The sequence below is a fragment of the Thamnophis sirtalis genome, unplaced genomic scaffold (assembly GCF_051295495.1).
Source record: "Thamnophis sirtalis isolate CommonGarterSnake01/CBP01778 unplaced genomic scaffold, rThaSir2_p1.2 scaffold_7, whole genome shotgun sequence".
In the NCBI taxonomy this organism is placed as follows: Eukaryota; Metazoa; Chordata; class Lepidosauria; order Squamata; family Natricidae; genus Thamnophis; species Thamnophis sirtalis.
In genome coordinates, this window is record NW_028261387.1 from 96,171,020 (window position 1) to 96,185,129 (window position 14,110).

The window sequence follows — 14,110 nt, forward strand, 5'->3', positions numbered from 1 at the left end:
GTGCAGAGCGATCACGTGGTCAAAATCCAGATGCTTATCAACTGATTCATATTTATGACGGTCACACGATCCCCTTTTGCGACCTTCAGACAAGCGAAGTCCATGGAGAGCCAGGTTCACCTACTGACCCTATTAATAACTTCAGTGACTCACTTAACAACTGCGGCAAGAAAGGCGGTGGAGAAAGGGCAGCCCAGGGCGGGCTCTGAGGGGTTAATTGGGGAGGGGGGAGAGACTGGCTCAGCCATCAGCGCTCTTGCCTTCCAGGGACGGTTTCCCCCCCCCCCCCCCGCTGCCCTAGAGAGGTGCCACCTCCCTCCGCCTGGCTTCCTTGGCATCGCTGTCAGTGGTAAATGCTCTGAGATCCGCTCTTTTAATCCAGAATCAATAGCAAATTTCATTTAAAAATAAATTAAAGCTGGCATTGGAAATCCTTCACCGCGTGGGGAGAGGGGGGGGAAGCTGTATGTGGAGCGCCTTCATGGTTCCCTTCACTCGTCCATCACTGCCAGGGGGAGGGGAGGGACCCCCACGTGGCACAGATCCCTGGCAGAGGCATTGACACCCATCGGCTCTTAACCCCCAGCCAGTTCAGGGCAAGAGGCAGAGCGGTGGACACCGAACCCCCATCAGGGTCTCCAGATAAACCTGTCGGTTAAAAATATATATCATTATCCTTTAACATAGAAGGGGAGGGGCATTAACACGTGAAGGATTAATATTGCTTTACGAAGCCTTGTTAGGGCCACACTTGGAATCCTGCATTCAGTTTTGGTTGCCATGATGAAGAAAAGATGTGGAGATTCTTGAAAGAGTGCAGAGAAGAGCAAGAAAGAGGATTAGGGAACTGGAGGCTAAAACATATGAAGAATGGTTGCAGGAACTGGGCATGTCTAGTTTAATGAAAAGAAGGACCAGGGGAGACATGAGAGCAGTCTTCCAATATCTCAGGGGCTGCCCCAAAGAAGAGGGAGTCAAGCTATTCTCCAAGGCACCTGAGGGCAGGACAAGAAGCAATGGGTGGAAACTAATCAAGGAGAGAAGCAACTTAGGATAAATTTCCTGACAGTGAGAACAATTAATCAGTGGAACAGAAGTTTCCTCCAGAAGTTGTGAATGATCCAACACTGGAGGTTTTTAAGAAGAGATTGGATAAGCCATTTGTCTGGAATGATATAGGGTTTCCTGCCTAAGCAGGGGGTTGGACTAGAAGACCTCCAAGGTCCCTTCCAACTCTGCTATTCTATTCTATCTCCTGGCACAAGCTAGCATTTCGCAGGCTTGCCAAAGCGCCAAGAAGAATCTCAAGAGACTTGAACAAGGGGCCCCATCTGACAACAACATGAAATTTAACGTGGAGGCAAACCAGGTTTTTGCACCTAGGAAGGAAAAACCAAAGGGGGGGGGGACAAGGACAGATCAGGCAAGACCCCGGATCAGAACCAGGAACTGTGAAAGGGACCTTGGAGTCCAAGTGGACGATCCCTTAAACGTGACGCAGCCATGTGCAGCCTCAGCCAGAAAGCCCAATGCAAAACCTTGGTTGTAGAAACAGAGGCATAGAACAGTGTTTTTCAACCTTGGCAACTTGAAGATGTCTGGACTTCAAGTCCCAGAATTCCCCAGCCAGCGAATGCTGGCTGGGGAATTCTGGGACTTGAAGTCCAGACATCTTCAAGTTGCCAAGGTTGAAAAACATTGGCAGGTGAGGTTTCTGTGCCACTGTATAAAGGCCCCACCTGGAATTCTGCGCCCAGGTTTGGTCACCACATTACAGGAAGGAAATTGAGACTCTGGGAAGAAGGCAGAGAAGAGCAACTCAGAGGATTAAAGGCCTGAAGACTAAAACATAGGAAGAACGGCATTTGCAGCATTTGGGGATATGGAGTGATCTCCCAATAGGGGCACAAGGCGTGGGAGTTCTAGTCCCGCCTTAGGCATGAAAGACGGCTGGGTGACTTTGGGCCAATGACCAGGACATGGGGAATTCAAGTTCTGCCTTAAGCAGGAAAGGCGGCTGGGTGGTTTTGGATTAGAAGACCACCGAGGTCCCTCCCAATTCTGTTATTCCATCCCTGTCTCTCCGCACAAACCACCTCACAAGATTGTTGTCGTGGGGAAAAATACAGGCCGTCTTTAACTTACAACTATTCGTTTAGTGACTGTTTTTAAGCTCTAACAGCCCTGGAAAGAGCTGTTTACACCTGGTCTTCACACAATTGTCACAATATTCCCATGTCATCAAAATTCCGGTGTTTGGCCATTGGCTTGCATTTACGACAGCCGCAGCATCCTGAAGTCACGGGATCCCCAATGGGGACCTTCCTAGCGGCTTCTGACAAGCGAAGTCTGTGGAGGAAGCCGGGATTCACGTAACAACCACACGATTCACTTAATGGCAGTGATTCATTTAACAACTGTGGCCAAAAAGGTCGTAACGTGGGGTATGTCTCACTCAACAATCCCCTTGTTTAGCCATGGAAATTCTGGACCCAACTGTTGTCATAAATAGCAGACAAATACAAAAGGAGTGAAGTTTCCAAGCGACCAGAGAGCCAAAACAAAATACTTTCTCCTGAGAACCAAGGTCATTATTCCCACAGGTGGCTGGAGAGAGGAGTGAAGTTTCCAAGCGACCAGAGAGCACCTTGATTGGTCCATGGGGCTGATTGTTTGGGAACAGAGGAAAAACTTTCACTTTTCATTAGTGGGAAACCATGGGAACCTTTAGAGTGGGTTTTCACCAGCCTGTGCCAGTAAGATTTATCTCCAAATAAAACTGTCCTTCGAGGAATCAACCTGCCTCGGAGTTCTGTTTGCTCTGGGCCTGTTACTTGGCACCCTGACATGAGATCTAAGGAATTTTCACTTCCTTGGTTAAGAGTGCTGTCAGCGCATGGTTAAAGAAATCAAGAGGGCATCCCCAATGGTTAGATCAAAGCTTTGCCCTTAGAAAAGTGAGCCTTTGGCAAATGCTCCATGTGCTAAAACATGAAGAACAGTTGCAGGAACTGGGTATGTCTAGTTTAATAGAAAGAAGGACTAGGGGAGACATGATAGCAGTCTTCCGATATCTCAGGGGTCGCCCCAAAGAAGAGGGAGTCAAGCTATTCTCCAAGGCATCTGAGGGCAGGACAAGAAGCAATGGGTGGAAACTCATCAAGGAGAGATCCTTCCTTCTCTCCTCCCTTCCTTCTCTCCTTCCTTCCCTCCTCTCCTTCCTTCCTTCTCTCCTTGCTTCCTCCCTCCCTCCATTTCTTCTCTGCTTCCTTCCTTCCCATCTTCCTTCCTTCCTTCTCTCCTTCCTTCTTTCCTTCCTTCCCAACTTCCTTCCTTCCCACCTTCCTTCCTTCCAGTATCTCAGGGGTTGCCCCAAAGAAGAGGGAGTCAAACTATTCTCCAAGGCACCAGAGGGTAGAACAAGAAGCAATGGGTGGAAACTAATCAAGGAGAGAAGCAACTTAGAACAGAGGAGAAATTTCCTGACAGTGAGGACAGTTGGACAACTGGCCTCCAGAGGTTGTGGGTGCTCCCTCACTGGAGGTTCATGGAGATTCTCCATCATCCAGGTCATGGTTTCCCCAAAGGTCCTTTTTCAAGAAGCAACAGGACTTTTGGGTTTTTCTTCGAAGACGTTTCGCTTCTCATCCAAGACGGTTCTCGTCTTTCAGCCGTTCCAATCAGGCTCCACCCCCATTTGCACCACTCAGGTGGCCCCGAGGACACAGACAAACCTCCAAGGGGCCTCAAGGACCCTCTCAAAGGATGCAAAGGACCAGCTGTCTGCAAGGAGTGTAGATCCTTCCATCCAGCCAGAACTGAAGAAGCTTCTTGGATGAGAAGCGAAACGACTTCAAAGAAAAAACTAGGAAGTCCGAAAAGCACCTTTGGGTTCATCACTGGAGATTTTTAAGAAGATACTGGGCAGATACTATTTCAGATACTGAAATAGTATAGGCCAGTGTTTCTCAACCTTGGCAACTTGAAGATGTCCGGACTTCAACTCCCAGAATTCCCCAGCCAGCATTCGCTGGCTGGGGAATTCTGGGAGTTAAAGTCCGGACATCTTCAAGTTGCCAAGGTTGAGAAACACTGGTATAGGCTCTCCTGCTTGAGCAGGGGGCTGGACTAGAAGACCTCCGAGGTCCCTTCCAAAATCTGTTATTCTCTCCCATTTTCTGGCTGCGCTGATTGCCGTTGTGCAGTCTCTACTATGGGATTCCTCTGTCTTGACTACGCAGTTTACTATTTCTCGTATATTCTCACCTGCATGAGCAACCAAATAAAATCTAATTCATTCATTCCTCGAAGGGCAGCCTCAGTCTGAGCTGAGCTCGCCACCCGCCCATCACCTGGCATCAAAGACCCATCCCTCACGCACCCCTGGCTAATGCTTCCGTCCCCTCCCCTTGAGACAGACCCTTCCCCAGCCCAGGAGGAGGGCTTCACCCAACCCCAGATGGAGAAGAGGCCTGGATGCGGAAGCCAGGCCAGCTCCTCTGCCCATCAATCAAATCTTGCCCTGAGAGCATCCCTCCTCCTCCTCCGTCCCTCTCCGAGACGTTCGTCTGCCTTTTATAACCTGGGCATATTTTACAGGCGGCAAGCGGGAGGCAGCCGGCGCCTACGTCCTCCGGCAAACCGCAATTAAAAGGTGAAATGCAAATTATAATGGGACACTTGACTAAAATGAAATAGCGGCAGATAATTGCCGCCGCCTTTTTCCTGCTGTCAGACGGAGGAGGCCTCGCTGGCAGGTGGGTCCTTTAGCCGAGATGCAGACCAAGATCAGACTTCAATGAGGTCACATGGCACAGAAGCACAAGCAAGCAGGGAAAAGTGGGGGGGGGGGCTTGGGTGGGATTCAGTAGGGGCTGATACTGGGAGGGAGGGAAGAATCTGCTGTGGGCGGGTGGGGGGCACTTAAAAATAAGGGGGTCACTCTACAGGTGAGCTGGCTGGCTTCAGGATAGGTAATCTGATGAGCTCAGTCTCTGGATACCAACCTTCCAATATTTGAGGGGCTGCCACTTAGAAGGGTTTGTGTGTGGATGTCTCAACCTATTTTCCCAACCCCCAGAGGGTCAGACAAGAAAGAATCATTGGGAAATTACGAAAGAGACCCAGACTGGAAATAGGAAAAGGAGTTTCCTATCAATGGGGACAATCAACCAGCGCAATGGCTTCCTTCGGGAGTTGTGGGGGCTCCAACCCTGGATGTTTTCAAGAAGAGATTGGACAGCCACTTCTCCGGAACGTTATGGGGTCTCCTGCTTGAGCAGATGGTTGGATAGAAGATCTTCAAGGTCCCTTCCGACTCTGTTATTCTGTTCTGTGTGGTGCTGTTCTGGTTGTTAGCCATTTCGCAGAAGAACGAGAGAGAAATAAAATGAGAGAGAAAGAGAGAGGAGAGAGAGAGAGAGAGAAAGAGAGAGAAATAGAGAAAGAATAAAAAAGATAAAGAGAGAAACAAAGAGAAAGAATGAAAAGGAGATGGAGAGAGAGAGAGAGAGAGAGAGAGAGAGAAATAAAGTGAAAGAGAAGGAGAGAGGAGAGAGAAAGAGAAAGAGAGAAAGATTTAAAAAGAGAAGCCAAGAGAAAGAGAAAGAATGAAAAGGAGGATAGAGAGAGAGAGAGAGAAATAAAGTGAGAGAGAAGGAGAGAGAGAGAGACAGAGAAAGAGAGAAAGGGTTAAAGAGAGAAACCAAGAGAAAGAATGAAGAGGAGATGGATAGAGAGAGAGAGAGAAATAAAGTGAGAGAGAAGGAGAGAGGACAGAGAGAAAGAGTTAAAGAGAGAAACCGAGAGAAAGAGTGGAAAGGAAATGGATAGAAAGAGAGAGAAAGAGAAAGTGAGAGAGAAAGAGAGAGAAAGAGAAAGTGTGTGTGTGAGAGACCAAGAAAGAGAGAGGGAAAGAGAGAAAGATAAAGAGAAAGTGTGTTTGTGAGAAAGACTGAAAGAGAGAAAGAAAACAACAGTAAGAGAGAGATAAAGAAAGAAAGAGAAAGAGTGTGTGTGTGTGTGAGAGAGAGAGAGAGGGGGGGGAGGTGAGGGAGAAGTCAAAATGGCAAAGATCTGGCTGCTATCTTCACTTTCCTGACATGCCCTGCAGATGCCCGTCTGATGCTGGCACCGCCTGTCCTGTGGCTGTAAAATCTGCAGTGGCCCAGATTCTCGACCTGCCAACTCCTGCCAGATACGCTCCCAGCCGCCGCTCCTTCCACGCTCCACGTCTCGCTCATCAGCGTTGTTCACCACCAGCCAGGGTTGATGGAGCATTGCCGCCTGCGCCATTCATCCCGCCGTGTCAAGAAATAATCTGATCAGATCCCGGCTTTTGTGAAAGTGAACTTTTAAAGGCGCCTGTCGCAACGCCTCCCCCTCCCCCCCTCCCTCCGAAAGGGATCCGATTTCATTGCGCTTTGCTATTTCATCCCGGTCTCCTATTTCTGTTTTTTAAAATTAAACAGTTTTTATTAGTTTATCGTGTAGCATACAAAGAAAATACAAAAGAAAACAGTAGGGAAAATAGGGAAGGGAAAAGGGAAGGAAAGGGGGAGGGGAGTGGGATTGGTGGTTTGTTATTTCTTTTTTTAAAGTTTTTATTAAACAGGTTTTTTTTCCATTTTTAAACACAAATATCATCTTTGATCATCTTTGCAACATTTCCACTTTGGTAAGCCTCCATTATACTCTTTTTATCTGTACAAGTATACCTTTATAGTATACCTTTATATATATATATATATATATATATATATATATATATATATATATATATATATATATATATATATATATATATATATATATATATATATATATATATATATATATATATATATATATATATATTCTGTCTGTCTATCCTATCTATCCTATCATCCATCCATCCATCCATCTATCTATCTATCTATCTCTCTCTCTCTCTCTCTCTCTCTATCTATCTATCTATCTATCTATCTCTATCTGTCTATCTATCTATCTATCTATCTATCTATCTATCTATCTATCTCTATCTATCTATCTCTATCTATTCTGTCTGTCTATCCTATCATCCATCCATCTATCTATCTATCTATCTATCTATCTATCTATCTATCTATCTATCTATCTATCTATCTATCTATCTATCTATCCATCCATCCACCTCACTCATCTATCTATTTATCGATCGATCGATCGATCGATCGATCTCTATTTTTATACATTTTTCATCTACTAATATGGCAATTTATACTTATATTTCTTCTCTACATATTACTCTTTCAATGTACTTATTTCTATACATCTTATATCATTCTATGTGCGTATGTTCCTCTTATAGCTATTATTCTGTACTATTTGATATACAATCTATCTTACATTTCCTTCCCTCTTATTAATTATGCGGTTTTATGATTGTTTCCTGATTTCTTAATCTCCCCCCCCCTTTAACGCTTTCTTATTCTTTGCGTCTTTCCTCTAGCCAGATAAACCGGTTCCTCGGGGGGGGGTGGCTATTTCTAGAGGCTCCCTGGAATTTGGGCAGACGGGGAATGAAGAAACAAGAAGAGAAATGGGAAATCTGCGCATCCCTCTCAGAGTCTGAAGAAGAGATTTGGAGACATCCTTGCCACCGAACGGAGGGGCTGCGACGCGAACACTCGCTGGACGCGGCTGCTTCTTAAACCAGGCTCTGCTTTGCGTTCCGTTGCCAAAGGGCCCCGGAGCCGCCTGGGAGGCGTTTGCCGAGCTCTGCCCTTCCGCCAGATAAATCTCCCAGCGGGAGACCCTGCCTTCCCCACCACGCTTTGCACGCCCGCCTTCCGCCAAACCCGGCCGTGAGCAGCTCGGCCCCGAGAGGAGACAGGCGCCTCGGCCTCCCCTCCGCTCTTCCAAGGGCTCCGGGCCAACCGGCAATTCCTCAGAAAGAGCAGGGATGAAATTAAAAGCCCAGATTGACTGGGGCGGAAGGCGAATGGCCTTGGCTCCTTTTATCCCGAGCCAGCTGGAGCGCAAAGGAATGGCAAGTGGAGAAGGCAGGAGATCAAAGGGAAGGGACGCCCGGCAGGAGAAGGAGGAGGACTCGGGGGAGGGGGGGGCCTTGGCGCTCCCGGAGCTTGGCTGGTTTCTTGTAGAATTTAACATTACTTGACTAGGGATCATCACCCGTCCTAGGAGGCTTTGCAGGGAGGAGGAGGAGGAGGAGGAGGAGGAGGAGGAGGAGGAGGAGGAGGAGGAGGAGGAGGAGGAGGAGGTGGTGGTGGTGGTGGTGGTGGTCCTGGGGCCCCTCTGAGCTTGGTAGCCTTCTTGCAGATGTTTTATAACTCGACTAGGTAACATCATCAGTGCTACAAAGGAGGAGGGTTTGCAGAGAGGAGGATGGAGAGGAGGAGAGGAGGAAGAAAGGGGGGAGGAGAAAGAAGGAAGGGGAGGAGGAGTTCCTGGGTGCCCTCTGAGCTTGGTAGTCTTCTGGCAGAGGGTTTGCAGAGAGGAGGAGGAGGAGGAGGAGGAGGAGGAGGAGGAGGAGGAGGAAAGGAAGCAGGAGAAAGAAGGAAGGGAGGGGAGGGGGAGCGGGAGGAGCCAGAGAAGCAGGGATACAATGATTGTGGGGTCCTTGGTGCTCTGACCTTGGGTGTTTTCTTGCAGATGTTTCATGAGCCAACTAGAAAACATCATCAGTGCTAGAAGGGAGGAGGAGCGGGAGATGGAGGACTCAGAGGAGCTGGTGGTGGAGAAGGCGGAGGAGGTGGAGAACTGTGAGGTCCTTAGTGATCTCTGAGTCTGGTTGTTGGCCTTTCATGACCCAACTAGGGAACATCATCAGGTCAGCCCTGAGCTACAAATATTGTCTTGAAGGGGAACAATTGTCTGACCCACAACTGGCAACCAGTCTTTCATATATGGGGAGATAAAACCTCCTCAGAGCCCACCCCAGTTCTTCCATCACTAGACTGGGGAAAGCAGCCACCCTCTCCGAGAGGACCCATCATCCTCACCCGAAGGAGGCCAAGAAAGATGCCCAGGCAGCAAACGCTGTTGGTGGGGCCTGGTACCCTCCCTAGTTGCCACCTGCCAAGAACCAGGTGTGTGTGTGTGAGAGAGACAGCCTTCTCTTGCAGCCGGAAGCCTGGAGAGGTGTTTTGCTCTCATTGTGATGGTCTTGGAAATAAAGCCGCAATTTGACTCCTGCACACGGTTTTGGGTTTCACAGCCCCTTAATTTGGTGATTGCGCTTTTGCAGATCACAGCTAATTGAGGGCACGGATCATAGCCAATCGTGGCTAACCAAGGCTGTGCGGGGACCTGCTTCTTGGTTATGCTAAAGGTTCGGGGTTGATGTCGCTCGGTTGCTGTGGACTTTAACTTTTGCAGCTCGTATAATAATACAATAATACATTCTGTTTTATTTAACTCTGTTCACTGCCCAGAAACTCTTGCAGAAATGGGCCGCCATATAAATTGGATAAACAAATAAATCCATGAATAACCCAGGTGGTCGTGAATTTGTCTAATTTGGTCTTTCCTGGCCGGCCTTCTCTTCTCTTTGCCCACTTAAAGATGTGTGGACTTCCATATCTTAAAGACCACTCAAATGAGAGATATAAACGAGACTGGAAAAAATGGATTGACTATATACAAAATAAATACTGGACCAAGAAATTCCAGTTGGCCTATGCTTAAGATCAGAAATGATTTAAATTGTTTAAAGTTGGTTCAGCAAGAAGAAGCTAAGGTCAATGTAGAATGTCATTAATTTCTTCATTTCTTTTTTCTCAATAGATTTTAGACTGTGTTAGTAAAATCCATACCGTGTACGGGTTCTGGGAAGTCGGGGGGGGGGGAGGAGGAGGGGGGTTGGGGGGGTGGAGGGAGGGAGGGGCACACACACACAAAAATTGTACTTCAATGTCTTAATGATTGACAAATGATGAAATATTTGTGTGTGTGTGTTTTTTTAAAGAAATAAAATAAATATTTGACAAGCAAGATGTGTGGACTTCAACTCCCAGAATTCCCTGGCGCTCTTTCCCATGTGTGGCCCCATTGGGGCTTGCTTACTCTCTTGTAATCCCTTCCGCTGCAATCTCTCCGCTCTAGCGGGTGGGAGGAAAAATAAACAGGCACGGCTGCCAGAGGAATTCTGGGAGCTGAAAGCCAGAAGTCTTCAACCAGCCAAGGTTGGACTCCGCTGGTCTTCATCCCGGTAGCGTTGGCTAAAGATGTTGGGTGTTAAACCCACCACAACTGGGAAGCTCTGGATTGGGGATAAAAAGCTCTTCCTTCAAATACCCCAGAGCCAAGGTGGCGCAGTGGTTAAATGCAGCACTGCAGGCTACTGCTAGATCAGCAGGTCAGCGGTTCAAATCTCACCGGCTCAGGGTTGACTCAGCCTTCCATCCTTCCGAGGTGGGTAAAATGAGGACCCAGATTGTTGGGGGCAATATGCTGACTCTCTGTAAACCGCTTAGAGAGGCCTGAAAGGCCTATGAAGCGGTATATAAGTCTACTGCTATTGCTATTGCTATTTTTGGGGGGAGGGAGGAGGGGGGCCAGTGAGAAGATTGCAGATCTGCCTGGAACATTAACAGAGGGAAGAATCAAGGTCATGTGAAATATTGGTACCCTTTTATAAAGCCTTAGTAAGGCCACACCTAGAATCCTGCATCCAGGTTTGGTCCCCACACTTTAAAAAAGATGTTGAGACTCTAGAAAAAGTGCAGAGAAGAGCAACCAGGATGATGAGGGGACTGGAGGCTAAAACACACGATGGATGGTTGCAGGGACTGGGCCTGGCTAGTCTAGCGAAGAGAAGGACCAGGGGAGACAGGAGAGCATCTTCCTATATTGGAGGGGCTGCCCCAGAAAGAAGGAAAGGGGTCAAGCTATTCTCCAAAGCACCTGGAGGCCAGGCAAGGAATAATGGATGGAAACTGACCAAGGAGAGATTCAACCTGGAAATAAGGAGGAATTTCCTGTTAATGAGAACAATTAATCGTGGAGCGAAATTGCAGATGCTCCGTCACTGGAGGCTTTTAAGCTTGTCTGGAATGGTAAAATTTCACGCTTGAGCAAAGGGTTGGACTAGAAGACCTCTGGGTCCCCTCCAACTCTTGTTATTCTATCTTCTAAGATCCAGCAAAGTTTCCCTAGCCCACCATTCCAGTTGGCAGGAGTTCCGTATGCCTTTTGGTGTGGCTCTCTCCCAACCGAGCCTGCCAGACAATGATCGATTGCCAATTTCAAGGCTGTAGATATTTCTTTAAAGGTCAGATAAATCCCGAAGCCCATTTCCTCCCCGTTTCCCCATTTAGAACCTGCACTTGGTGTTATTAAAATGCATTCATTCCGCTCTCTGATTTTCTGCTTAAGTGCTCTAATCTCTTTTTGTTAATAGTGGAAAATAAAAAGTGTAAGAATGTCGCCCATGAAATATAAATGGTGTGAACCCATAAATGCAGCCCTTGCCAAAGCTGTTTGCATACATTATGCAACATACTGAGGGAGAGGAAGGGGCCCCCTCCCACTAAAGAGGGGGGGGAGCAGGGGGGGGGAGAGCGCATTGCAAATCAGGCCTTTGCCAAGTTCCCCTTCAGAAAAGAATGCAATAAAATCAAAAGCTTAATAACGTCTAATATGAGGGTTGAAAGCTTTGCCATTGCGGAATCTGCACCAACAAAGAACAATAATCTACGCTAATCCAGCGAGTGACTTCTGCAGCTGTGGGGAGGGGAATGGGGCGGGATGTGGGGGGGGGGGTCTCCTGATTTCCTCTCTGCGCCCGGAAAATGAGAAATCCTACTGGAGGTCTTCTAGCCAACCCATTGTCCAAGGCAGGAGTCTTTTCTGCTTCAAAGACAAACGGTTGTCTAATCCAGTGTTTCTCAACCTTGGCAACTTGAAGATGTCTGGACTTCAACTCCCAGAATTCCCAGCCAGCGAATGCTGGCTGGGGAATTCTGGGAGTTGAAGTCCAGACATCTTCCAAGTTGCCAAGGTTGAGAAACACTGCCCTACACAATCACAGCTCAAGCAGCGGAAGGACCTCACACAAAAGAACAGAAAGCAGGGTGTAGCGTACACAATCTAGGCTCAACAACCACTATCCCAGCTCCATCCTCGGTCTGCCATGCTGTGGGGAATCAAACGGCAGCCGAGGCCTGTGCCAAGGGATATTTAACCACGCTCAACCCTGTACGCCGTGCCTGAATATACACGGAGGGATGCGAGGCTGGAAGAAGACGGCGGATGTGGCTTTAAAATTGGGAGGAAGAAGCATCAATCACTCACCCTGGTGCTGAGGATGCCCGTCTGGCAGGTGGGAATGCAAATTATCTCCAAGCTGGAGTAATAAAAGGAACGCTGTCAAGAAACGGGGACTAAAATTAAATATAAAACGAATGGCAGCCATCAGCCTGGGAATCGGCAACGGAGACGCCAAAGCGGTGCAGAATTTCTCTCTGTTAGCAAGGAAAAAGCAATCAGGGAATGTTGCAGATAAAAGCACTCGACACAGGACTTGTGAAGACTTTGGACAACCAGCTCAATAGGAGCCAGCCGGGTGCGGCAGCAGCCAAAAAAGCCAACACAATCCTAGATTGCCTGAACAGAGGGATACAATCAAGATCAAGGAAGCTACTTTATACCACTCTGTAAAGCCTTAGTAAGGCCACACCTAGATTACTACATCCAGTTTTGGTCACTATAAAAAAGATGCGGAGACTCTAGAAAGAGTGCAGAGAAGAGCAACCAGGATGATGAGGGGACTGGAGGCTAAAACATACGACGAACGGTTGCAGGAACTGGGCCTGGCTGGTATAGTGAAGAGAAGGACCAGGGGAGACACGATAGAAGTCTTCCAATATTTGAGGGGCTGCCACAGAGAGGAGAAAGGGGTCAAGATATTCTCCAAAGCACCTGAAGGCCAGAGAAGGATCAATGGATGGAAACTGACCAAGGAGAGATTCAACCTTGAAATAAGGAGGGATTCCCTGACAGTGAGAACAATCAACCCATGGAACAGAAGTTGCCTTCGGAAGTTGTGGGAGCTTCATTCCTGGAGGCTTTCAAGAAGAGACTGGACTGCCATCTGTCAGAACTGGTGTAAGGTCTCCTGCTTGAGCAGGGGGTTGGACTAGAGGACCTCCAGGGCCCCTTCCAACCCTGTTAATTTGTAAAGGATATTGAGACTCTAGAAAGAGTGCAGAGAAGAGCAACCAGGATGATGAGGGGAATGGAGGCTCAAACATACAATGAACGGTTGCAGGAACTGGGCCTGGCTAGTCTAGGGAAGAGAAGGACCAGGGGAGGCAGGAGAGCATCTTCCAATATTTGAGGGGCTGCCCCAGAGAGGAAGGGGGTCACGGTATTTTCCAAAGCCCCTGAAGGGCAGAGAAGGAAGAATGGATGGAAACTGATGCAGGAGGAAATAAGGAGGAATTTTTCTGACAGTGAGAACTATAACCAATGGAATGAGGAGGAGGAGGAGGAGGAAGAAGAGGAGGAGGAAGAGGAAGAAGGAGAAGAAGAAGAAGAAGAAGAAGAAGAAGAAGAAGAAGAAGAAGAAGAAGAAGAAGAAGAAGAAAATCCATCAAAGATACTTTTAAAAACATCCCAATATTCTGAAAACGAAAAGGCAGGATAAACACCGCATAATCCGGAATCCCGCCGAGAGGCTGCAAGAGAGCCAAAATAAACACTCCGCATATTCTGGGCACTCGAATGTCTCCTCTGAATTTCCCTCCCAGAGAGCTGAGCGTCTCCACCACCACCGGCGGCCAAATGGAGGCGAATCCACCTGTGCTAATTGCAGCCGCAGTGATTCCCTTTGATCTCCACCGCACAACCCAGAAGGCGCAGAGCCACACCTGAAATGGAGGCGGATGTCGTGTTGCTGCTCGCACTTAATTGTGGTCAGGGGAAAAAGACAACCCTGAGCTGCGTCCATTCTGGGGCTCGGGGCCACTTGGTGGGCTGGAATTTGCACCCAGCACCGGGGGAGGGGGGGGGGCTAGGAACCTCCAAGAATCCCTCTGCCCCAGGAGGTGACGGCAGGAGCAGGCGCCGTTATCACGCAAAAGGCGACATTTTATTAGACAAGGTGTTACAGCCACGATAAGAGTCCCAC